The sequence below is a fragment of the Macrotis lagotis genome, chromosome 4 (genome assembly GCF_037893015.1).
Source record: "Macrotis lagotis isolate mMagLag1 chromosome 4, bilby.v1.9.chrom.fasta, whole genome shotgun sequence".
NCBI lineage: Eukaryota > Metazoa > Chordata > Mammalia > Peramelemorphia > Peramelidae > Macrotis > Macrotis lagotis.
In genome coordinates this window covers 187,034,227-187,044,665 of record NC_133661.1, presented here as the reverse complement: position 1 = coordinate 187,044,665, position 10,439 = coordinate 187,034,227, and positions in this window count along the sequence as shown.

Here is a 10,439-nt window from a genome sequence, read left to right as displayed (position 1 = left end):
GGAGTACAAGAGGGGGGGAAGGTGAGGGGGGGTGAATAAGCCTTGCCCTCATTGGAAATGGGCTCAGAGAGGGAATAACATTACAAACTCAATTGAGTATAGAAATCTGTTTTACCCTAGAGGAAAATAGGAGAGAAAAGGAATGGGAGAAAGGGGATGGGGAGGGGAGGGAGGGATGTAGGTGATAGAAGAGAGGGAAGATGTGGGGGAGGGTCATCAGATGCAACACACTTTTGAGGAGGGATAGGGTGAAAGGAGAGAAAGAATAGAATAAATGAGGGTGAGGGTGAATAGAATTGGAGGGAAATACAGCTAGCAATAGCACCTGTGAGAAAAAAATATTAAAGCAATTTCTCTGATGAACTTATGATATCCATTCCCCAAAACAGAACTGATGGTGTCTGAATACATATTGGAACATACTTTTTCCCCTCTCACTTTATTCTTGAGGTTTCTCTTTCTTTGTGGGAGGAGGGGTTATGTTTATTTCTACAACTTGATTATTGTAGTTTTTCATGGCTACACATTTTTAAACTACACTAAATAGCTTGCTTTTTCAATGGGGGAATAGTGGGGTGAGAGGAAGGGAGAGAATTTGGAACTCCAAGGTTTTTGGAAGTAAGTATTGAACCTTACTTTTGCATGTAGCTGGGGGGGGGATTTAAAAAGAAAAATTAAAAAAAATAAAAAAAAACAAAAAACCAAACATTTCAGTTTCCCCTTTACCTTGGAATTAGCCCTAGGAAAGAAGCTGAGACACTGACATTTTGGTACAGTCCAGATGTCCACAATGGGGCATGGAAATTGGATGAAAGGGTAGCACAGATTTCATATTTCTCTTAGTATTCCCTCAACTTCATTATTTCCCTTCATATACTCCTTGCTGTCCCCAGCTCACACTGATACTCCTTTCAGTATTTTCACTGGCTGTACATGTTTGGAATAGTTTCCTTCTTTATCTCAACTGCCTGGGTTTCTTCAAATTTCAGTTCAAGTCCCACTTTCATCAAGAAGCCATTTCCAGACCTTAAACTTTGTATCTTACCTTTGAGACTACCCCGATTTATCCTGTCAAGATCAATTGTGTATATAGTTGTTGGCATATGATCTCCCCCATTAGGCAGTAAATAAGAATAAGGAATGTCTTTTACCTTTCTTTGTAGCTCCAGTATTTAGCTCCCTCTATAAACCACAGGATTTAATAAAAGCTAGCTGATTGACAGATGCTAGTTAACTGACTTTTCAGATACAAATAGTTCAAACTTAACTCCTGTGAATGAGTCTATTCAGGGTTTTACATACTTTACAAGGTACAAAAAGATCAGACCATCATCTATAAAATGTAACTACTATATGAAAGGAAGACATCTTTATAGCTCTATTTCTCAGGTTACTTTGCTTTTTTGCAGTTCTTGAACAAATTATTTTACTACTACTGAGTTTTTTTTTAATGTCCCTTAAACCTGGAATTCTAATCTCCTGACTCCTAATCTCTACCTCCAGGCTTTGTTTTTGTTTATTCATTCTGAGAGGGAATGGCATTACAAATTCAATTGAATATGGAAATCTATTTTACCCTAGAGGAAAATAGAGGAAAGGAATGGGGAAAAGGGGACAGGGGAGGGGAGGGAGGGATGTAGGTGATTGAAGAGAGGGAATGGGTTGGGAGAGGTTAATCTGATGCAACATACTTTTGAGGAGGGATCTGGTGAAAGTAGACAGAGAATAGAATTCGTTTGTTTGGTTTTTTCCAGTCCTGTCCAACTCTTCATGACCCCTTTTGGAGTTTTCTTGGCTAAGATAGTGGAGTAGTTTGCATTTCCTTTTCCAGCTCATTTTACTGATGAGGAAGCTGAGACAAGCAAAGTTAAGTGACCACGGTCATTTGGCTAGTGTCTGAGGTCTAATTTAGGAGTCTTTCTGATTCTAGGTCTAACACTCTATCCACAGTACAACCTTACTGCTGGCTCCCTTTAAGTTGTCAACCCTGAAAACAAATGGCCAAAGAGTCACAGAGATTATAGAACTGCTGTTAACTCTGAAAACTCCAAAAAGCTCACTCTGAAAAAAAAACAACAGATAACTAATAGTGGTCTTAAGCAAAAAATGTTCTTTATTCTGTTGGAGGAGGGAAACTGGACACATGTGCTGGGACCTACTCTGATACCAATTGCTTTAGTTGGGCAAATCTCAATACACATACCAATGGCTACAAAGTAAGCTGTAGCCCTGACAATGAAAGGTAACAGCTTCAATGAAACAAGTTTCATGATCAGAGCAGGTACTGCAGCAGGTACTTCTCCAAGCTCAGGAACCACATTGTGCTGGTATGAAACCAGATTTTACTTCAGTTGAGTTCATCCTGAGACTGAGTAGAAAGGATTATTGTTATGCTAAACTTGGGGCCCAGCTTGCTTGCTGGACCTTGGCTCTGGAAAACAGAGTATCTCCCAAGAGTAAAAAGAGAGGGGTGGTCTTCGGCATGAAGATCCTGACAAAGTCTCAGCTAAAATTCTGACTTCTGGGAAGCAGATAGGTGGTGCAATGGATAGAATACTGGTCCTGGAATCAGGAGAACCTGACTTCAAATGAGGCCTTAGGCACTTGATAATTACCAGGTGGATGACCTTGGGACGTGCCCTATATAAAGTAAAACTCTACCTTCTCTAAGAATCCTTTCCTGGTTCTCCTTAATATTATATGTCTTGCGTCTAAGGGCAGGGACTATTTTCCTGGCTGGTATCTTCAGCTTATCAAAGGGCTTAGCTGAAGACACTTAATAAATGCCCATTGAATTAATTTTTTTACCTATTTACCTTTTAGGATAACTTCTTATGGTTGAAAGTGGTGGAAACTAAGAATGGAAACTCAGGGAAAAAAAAAACTCAGATCTTGGACAAAAAGGGGGGGGGGGGACAGAGTTTCAAGCTAGGGTCCCAAGAAGCCTTCATTCTTCTAGGGGACATTTCATGTAGCACTTACTACTAAGTGAAGGGCTAATCTGAGCAGTGTTAAAAGAATTTTGCGAGAAAGAAAGGTTTGTCTTCCCTGCTTCCCCAATTCATTATCCAAAATTGCTAATGACAAGGAATTTCTCACACCAATTTCTTTTACTGCAGCTATTCTGTACATGTTCTCCATTTCTTACTATGATAGCAAGATGAAGTAAGGTCTCTGATCAGTATATCAAACTCTTCATTCTCACTTATTCAATAAACTGCAGCATTTCTATTATATGTAAGTAACTATTAGTCCCTATAGAGAATCAAAGTAAATTAGATGCCCATTCCTGCCTTCAAAGAATTTTCAATCCCAGAACACCTACACAAATAACTTTCTACAATCTAAAAGTAAAACATGAGATCTTTACATGTAAAGACGTTTCACTTTCATATGGCAATTACATTTTGTAGAATGATGGTTTGATCATTTTGCACCTTGTAAAAGTTAAAAAGGAGAACCCTTCAGGAGACCTGTGTTTTCCTGAGTAATGGTCTCTGCTTTGTCATTCTTTCCCTTCCTCCAAAGTTTTTACTTCTTAAGCTACATATATGTGGCAAAGAATCAAGTGTTTTGCTTTCACAAGGATGAGAAAGGGTACTGCCAAAATCCAACATATGTCTGTGAGGATAATACATTACAAAAACCAGACTGTATTGTCCCTTGCTCCTGGAGAAGGACATCGCTGTTCTTGATCAATAGTACAATGAGCAAGATGGGGAAAATGTATGGGGGGGAGGGGCATGAATCAATTAGATGTGTGACCCCAGCCAGAGATTGGTGAGAAGGGTCTGGAACAAAGCCTTTAAAAAGTGACTCTAGGTCCAGAGTTATTTAGGGACAAAAGAAAGTTTATTTAGTATTATTGTGTTTAAATAAGTAAAGAAATTCAGCAGTAAAACTGGCTAGAGCTTTTAGGGAACTCTTAAGAAAATAGCAAAGCTGGGGTGGCTAGGTTGTGAAGTAGATAGAGCACAGGCCCTGGAGTCAGGAGGACCTGAGTTCAAATCCAGCCTCAGACACTTAATAATTACCTAGCTGTGTGGTCTTGGACAAGCCACTTAACTGCATTGCCTTGCAACCCCTGCCCCCCCACCAACAAAAGAAAAATAGCAAAGCTAAAAGAGAAAGGAATGACTTTTTAAAGCATGACCTGGTATCTGATCTGGGGAAGTTGGAAAGGACTTAAGGCCATGCTAGAGAGGAATTAAGGAGTAGATACTACATAGTCTTTGCATGTCCTGAGGAGTCAATTGAGTATCTTCCATAGTTTTGGTAAGATAGCTTTGAATGGGATGGGACTTTAAGGTATGGGTAGGCTTTGAGTAGTTTCAATAGCATAGAACAATGCAATAGAGGACAGTGTTAATGTAAGGCCAACATAGAGGGAAAAGATTAACTTTTGACAGTTTTTTGACAATTTTTCTTGGCCTAATATTTCCTCTGCTACAGCTAGATTTGGAAGGGAACCAAGCACCTCATTCCTTGCTGTAGGGTAGCACTTAGGAATGCCTCTCTCTCTCTCCCCCTTGCCTCTTATCTGTTTTTTCCCCCTGGAGTTTTGCCCTCCAAAGCTGCTTAAATTTTTTCCCTGGAGGGAAATATGAATGTATGAGGGAGTAGAGGATGGAGTGAGTTTGGACTCAAGGTGTAAGGAACTATAGAACACTGTTACTACTTAACTATTTGCCCTCTGAGGGAGTCCACATTTCAACAATTTGGCAAAAAGTAGAGCTGGATGGGAGTCTAGATAACTGGATTCTAGTCCTTCTTCCCACTCAAACCTGGGTCTCTAGTTCCTTCTGTAAATGAGTGGGTAGAATAAAGCACTGGCCCTGGAGTCAGGAGTACCTGGGTTCAAATCCAGTCTGAGACACTTAATTAATTACCTACCTGGGCAAAACACTTAACCCCATTTGCCTTGCAAAAAAAAAACCCTAAAAAAAATAAATATTATTAGTAGTACTGTGATTGATTGATAACTAGGTGCTAAGATTTCTTTAAATAGGAAGCTAACAAAAGCCTTTTCCTTTGGAGAGTGTGTGAGATGATGGGCAGCTTCTCATTGTCTCCTACTAGAGGATTGTGTCCCCTCCTCCAAAAATGAAGGTGCTTTTTTTTTTTAAATTTAGGCTGAGTGGGGTAGCTAGGTGGCACAGTGGATGAAGCACCAGCCCTGGAGTCAGGAGTACCTGGGTTCAAATCCGGTCTCAGACACTTAAAAATTACCTAGCTGTGTGGACTTGGGCAAGCCACTTAACCCCATTTGCCTTGCAAAAACCTATAAAAATATATAAATAAAATAAAATTTGGGCTGAGTTTCTGGTGTTATAATCCCAACCCAGGTTTAAGATTCCAAAGGCCCTCAGTTCAAATTGAATTAATCAGGAATTCTCTTTGTTCTCTTAACAAGGTGCAATGGGAAACTGGATTTATGGAGAGATTTTGCCAAATCATCAAATTGATTAGATGATTTCTCCATAAATATGTGATAAGTGGTACATTATAGCAGAACAAAGAGCAATGGGAAGCAGAGATTACTTTTGACTGATACAGCAGGGAAGGTTTTATGGAAGAGATGCAGTTCATTTGGTGAAAATCAGGTTCAACAATTAAATACATTTGCAAACATTTGATAAATGTCTTAGAAGTGCCTTGTGTTGGGAAGATACTATCGAGGAACTTACATTTCTGTTCAGAAAACCCAGAAGTATGTGAAAAAAAAACAGAGCAGGTTTTATTAAAACAAGATTACAAGGAGATTCTGCAAAACACCAAATGATTCAGAAGTAAATGATTAAGAAATTCAGAGGAATAGGTTGGGGAAAAATTGGTTACAAATGAAGTTTTCTATAGAAGATTTAGGATTTGATATGGCTTTCAGGGATAAGGAACATTTGGATAGATGGATAGATGGAAAGGTCTCTCTAGCCAAAGAAACTGTACATGAAAGCCAGAAATTGTAAGATGTGTCCTTCTACCAATCTGACCCAATTTATGATAAATTTGTCCTATAATTAATAATGCAAAATTAAGGTCTTTCTATGTATCTAGAAGTTTCAACATTTGGAATCTGTATATTTGAAGTATGGTTACAAAGATCAACTTCTTCATCACTTGGACTAGTTTACTTAAGAAGAAAGAAAATAGACTGAAGAACTAAATTCAGTCAGGTCAAACTCATAGAAACAGATCCTTTCAGGTTTCCTATTGATTTAGAAAATCACAATTTAGCATTGTTATATTTTTATTTAGTTTGTTAAACATTTCCTAATTATATTTTAGTCTGCTTCAAATGGCACTCTGGAATTTCCCTGACCTCTTGAGTTCTGGATAGATAATCTAAAAGATCTCTTTTAATTCTAGAATTCTAGGATTCTATTCCATTCAATTCAACACATTTAAAAGATGCTTATTAATAGAAACTGAAGATACAAATACAATGCTGCAACAATGCTGTTATTGTTAGTAGTGGTGGTGGTATCCAAGTCAGAACAGTTAGTAGTTGCTTCAGTATTTAAAGAGGACCATGTCTCATATGTATATTTACTAAATGTGAGGGGGAGTGTTGTGCAAAGACATCCTTATCACTGCCTTTTCCAGAAACATTTCACTCCTTGGCCTGATGTTATAAGAAATAGGAATTCTAGTGATGTCTGGATGCTATGAGAGTCCTTTGCCTTTGGAATCTGGGTTCCCTTCCCTTCCTCCTTTGGGATATGGAGCACCACAGTGCTTCAGCAATGCCAGACAAAATACAGTACGTGATTTTTCTGCTGACAAATGGGCAACACCATAGTATATCCAAGCCTATCTCTTGATGTTCTAATTGATAGCCTGACCTTTCTTAGGCATGCAACCATACTCCTGGAACCCAAAGACTTTGGTTATCCAGATGATCAAGAAACTTCCACCCAATTTACCAAGATTCACAATTCTCTTCATCTTTTCCCTGCATCATGGAAAGCAGGGAAGTCATAGAAAGAATGCTACATAGGGGTGACTAGGTGGCTAGGTGGTGCAGTGGATAGGGCACTGGCCTTGTAGTCAGGAGTACCTGAGTTCAAATCCCACCTTAGATACTTAATAATTACCTATCTGTGTAGCCTTGGGCAAGCCCCTTAACCCCATTGCTTTGAAAAATCTTTAAAAAAAAAAAAAAAGAAAGAATGCTACCAGATCTCTAGATGTTATTGTTTATAGTTGAAACTACAATGGTATCTAAGCGTTTTTGAACTTCTGACTTTTGTTCTTGATTAATGAAAATATTCTTGGCAAATATTTTTGAATGCCCCCTCAGCTGTCTCTCTTAATCATGGCCCCAGTTCTGAAAACCAACAAAATTAAACTGAGGTCTTATTGTATTATTCCTAGCTGCAATATCCAGGTGTCTTAGGACCTATTTTGAACACCCTAATTTTTCCAGAGAAAATGCTTTGGGCCTGAGGGATGCTTAACCAAGAGCACTGAGGGGAAACCAAGAGGTAGGGACTTGCTTCATGTTGAACTGCTGACTCTTTCCCAAGATCCAACTATGAACTTTTAACTGCAGCAATTTTAGTTTACATTATTGGAGCTAGAGTTACTAAGACTGCATGCACCAGACTTGCCCTCCAATAGATCTTCATTAAATTTAGATTTAAATTGTACTCATTAAAATTATGGGCTTAGAAAGAGTTCATCCCCTTTTACTCTTCTGTCTTTTATGACAGTCATTCCAGACACATAGATTACTTTCTTCTTAATATAAGAGTTTACTATCATCAAATTCCACCTGCTGTCATTTCTTGACTCCTTGAGCAAGGGAAGATAAAAATTACATACCCAATGTCCATTCCTAATATTTTTCCTCCCAGTGCCTCTAGATTCTGCAACTGTGCACATGTGTAACAAGGGAGGAGATCAAAATGCAGCAACTGCATAACTGACATTGTATAACATTACTCTGCAATAAGCTGGAGAACTTTCTAACAAAAGGGACCTGCTCTTGCATTGAGACTTTACCTCATTTGGCTCTGATACCTCATGACCCATTAAATATGCCTGGTCTGTTCCTTTTAGCAGTTAGAGGGCAACTAGTCTGAGGAGATATTTGGGTGTGACTCCTTGGAATTTAGCCTTTGAGACTCAGGCTATTAGGGATGTCCTTCAACCTTCCCCTCATGCAGGTTGTGGCTTAATCAGGGATCCAATACTCAGAAAAAGCAATGGAAATGATACATATGATAGGAAATGTACCTTGAGCAGATTAGGGATTGAATAGGTTATTGGATTATGATAGATTTTATAGGAAGAGACTAGGGGCGGCTAGGTGGCGTAGTGGATAAAGCACGGGCCCTGGAGTCAGGAGTGTTTGGGTTCAAATCTGGTCTCAGACACTTAATAATTACCTATCTGTGTGGCCTTGGGCAAGCCACTTAACCCCATTTGCCTTGCAAAAACCTAAAAAAAAAAATTAAAAAAAGATAGAAAGAGACTAGATATTCTGGGAAAGTAAGAAGTAAAATGAGATTCCAGGTGAAGGGTTAAGGGATAAATGAATCCCCTCTCTAGAATTTGTAATCTGAAGAATCCCGGGTGGGTGGGTGGGAGTCATTTCTAGGACTATTGTTGACTCATAAGGATAGAAACCATAATCTCTGAGAACTCTTTGACTTGATTTTGAAATATTGGACCACTAATAACCCTCTCTCTGTGTTGTTTTTTTTACCTGTCTGGTTGCAGTGTATGGTGCATAGAGTTCCTTAGAGGAAGAAGAAAGGTTGTAAAAGGTAATAAGGTGTAATTATCCTAATGAGAGTGATTGTTTGGTTACTGAATGCTGGCCAGAAGCAAGACTTCCCAGGGAAGTGATTTCTTATTACTTTTTTTTTTATAAGAGTCTGGCTGATGAGCTGAATGGAGATGTCACAAATATCTAGAAAATGGAATTTTCAATATTGTATTCCTGCCAACATGCTAAGCCAACTAAGTCACTAAAAGGAAGGAGAGACCAATGATATAAGCCAAACAGTATGAGGAATGAAATTAGATAAAGAGATTAGGCTCTGGAGAAATAGAAAGATGTTCAGACTCAATTGTATCCAGGGACTAGCCTAAAGATAGAATGGAAAAAAAGAAAGGAATGGAAATGAGAAAAAGGCTATGAAGAAATTGAAGACAGTAGAGCTAAGGATACATATGGAACCAACAATGGTATCAGGCAAAAGAACAATTTTGATTCAGAAAGGGGACAATGTTCTGAGTGAGGAGGTTGGAAAAAACAAAGGGATAGGGGTGGCTAGGTGTCTTAGTGGATAAAGCACTGGCCTTGGAGTCAGGAGTACCTGGGTTCAAATCCTGTCTGGTCTCAGACACTTAATAATTCCCCTAGCTGTGTGGCCTTGGGCAAGTCACTTAACCCCATTTGCCTTGCAAAAACCTAAAAAAAACCCAAAAACAAAAAACAAGGGGGTATAGACAAGAGGAGGTTGAGGTTCCTTTAGGAGTCATGAAGGACGATGATCAAGGATCAACAAGTAGATAAACAGGTATAGGAAGTCAGAACATGGATAACATTTTTACTTTCAATTTCGTTCTCTGGAATTAGACCAAGATTCCAAATTTCATAATTTAGTTATTTCCTTCTTTCTATTCATACATGCCTCCTTCCAGTACATGTTTTACTTTCTGGTAAAGGCCCCAAATTTGGTAGACCTGTTTTTGCTTTCCTAATTTCCCCCTTTCAAGGTTGGAATTAATATCTAGGTGTCTCAAGTCCTGCATCTTCAGTCTCCTCCATTCCCACAATCCCTTATGCCACTAAGATATGCATCTTGTCTTAGTTGTAGAGCAGTGTGTGGGGTGGTCTACATTGTGAGATTTTTTTCCATTTGCTATCTTCCTTAGGCTGGCACTTGGTCTTTCTGTCTCCATTGCTAGATCTTTATTCAGTTCACACCTACTAACCACTAACTAGGGCTCCTTAGAGCCCCTAAGGCTCTATCCCTGACCCTTTTTGTTTTTCCCACTATGCTATCTCACTTGTTGATCTCAGCTCCCATGGATTTAATTATCAGGTCTAGGAAAGTGATTCTCACATCAATATATCCAAACCTAATCACTCTCTGGAGCTCTAGTCTCAGGCATCAAATACTTTTTGGATATTTCAAACTCCACATTTCCAAAGGTATCTTTACCCTCACACAATTTTCCTTTTGTCAATTTTCCTATGATTGTCAAGGGCACTTCCATTCTCAGTCATCTAGGCAGGAATTACTTGTGCTCACCCTATATATCCAATCTGTTGTCGAGTCTTACCATTTCTACCTTCACAAACTCTCTTTTCTATACTCCCTTCTCTTCATTCATTCAGTCACTATCTGTGTTATAGAACCTCATCTCATCACCTATACTATTGAAAATCTTCTGGACTTTCTCCTTGCCACCTATCTCTCCTC